The sequence below is a fragment of the Triticum dicoccoides genome, chromosome 7A, assembly GCF_002162155.2.
Source record: "Triticum dicoccoides isolate Atlit2015 ecotype Zavitan chromosome 7A, WEW_v2.0, whole genome shotgun sequence".
Taxonomy (NCBI): domain Eukaryota; kingdom Viridiplantae; phylum Streptophyta; class Magnoliopsida; order Poales; family Poaceae; genus Triticum; species Triticum dicoccoides.
In genome coordinates, this window is record NC_041392.1 from 232,478,971 (window position 1) to 232,480,067 (window position 1,097).

Sequence of the window (1,097 nt, forward strand, 5' to 3'; positions counted from 1 at the left end):
CCCCCCCGGAGGGGGAAATCATCATCATCATCACCAACAACTCCCCCATCTTAGGGAGGGAAATCTCCATCAACATCTTCAACAACACCATCTCCTCTCAAATCCTAGTTCATCTCCTGTGTTCAATCTTGTTATCAGAACTATAGATTGGTACTTGTGGGTGACTAGTAGTGTTGATTACATCTTGTAGTTGATTACTATATGGTTTATTTGGTGGAAGATTATATGTTCAGATCCATTATGCTATTTAATACTCCTTTGATCATGAACATGTTTATCATTTGTGCGTAGTTACTTTTGTTCTTGAGGTCATGGGAGAAATCATGTTGCAAGTAATCATGTGAACTTGATATGTGTTCAATATTTTGATAGTATGTATGTTCTTATTTCCTTAGTGGTGTCATGTGAACGTCCACTACATGACACTTCACCATATTTGGGCCTAAGGGAATGCATTATGGAGTAGCAATTAGATGGTGGGTTGCGAGAGTGACAGAAGCTTAAACCCTAGTTCATGCGCTATTTCGTAAGGGACCGATTGGATCCAAAAGTTTAATGCTATGGTTATTCTTAATACTTTTATCGTAGTTGCGGATGCTTGCGGGAGGGTTAATCATAAGTAGGATGTTTGTTCAAGTAAGAACAACACCTAAGCACCGGTCCACCCACATATCAAATTATCACAGTAGTGAACACAAATCAAACCAACATGATGAAAGTGACTAGATGAAATCCCGGTGTACCCTCAAGAACGCTTTGCTTATCATAAGAGACCGTTTTGGCATTTCCTTTGCCTCAAAAGAATTGGCCTTGCTTCACTTTTGTTACTATTATCGTTACTTGCTCATTACAAATTATCTTGCTATCAAACTACTCGCTACTTACAATTTCAGCACTTGCAGACAATACCTTACCGGAAACTACTTGTCATTTCCTTATGCTCCTCGTTGGGTTCGACACTCTTACTTATAAAAAAGAGTTACAATTGATCCCTATACTTGTGGGTCATCAAGGCTATTTTCTGGCACCGTTGCCGGGGAGTGAAGCGCCTTTGGTAAGGAAACATTTATATAGTGTGCAGAAATCTATTGTCACTG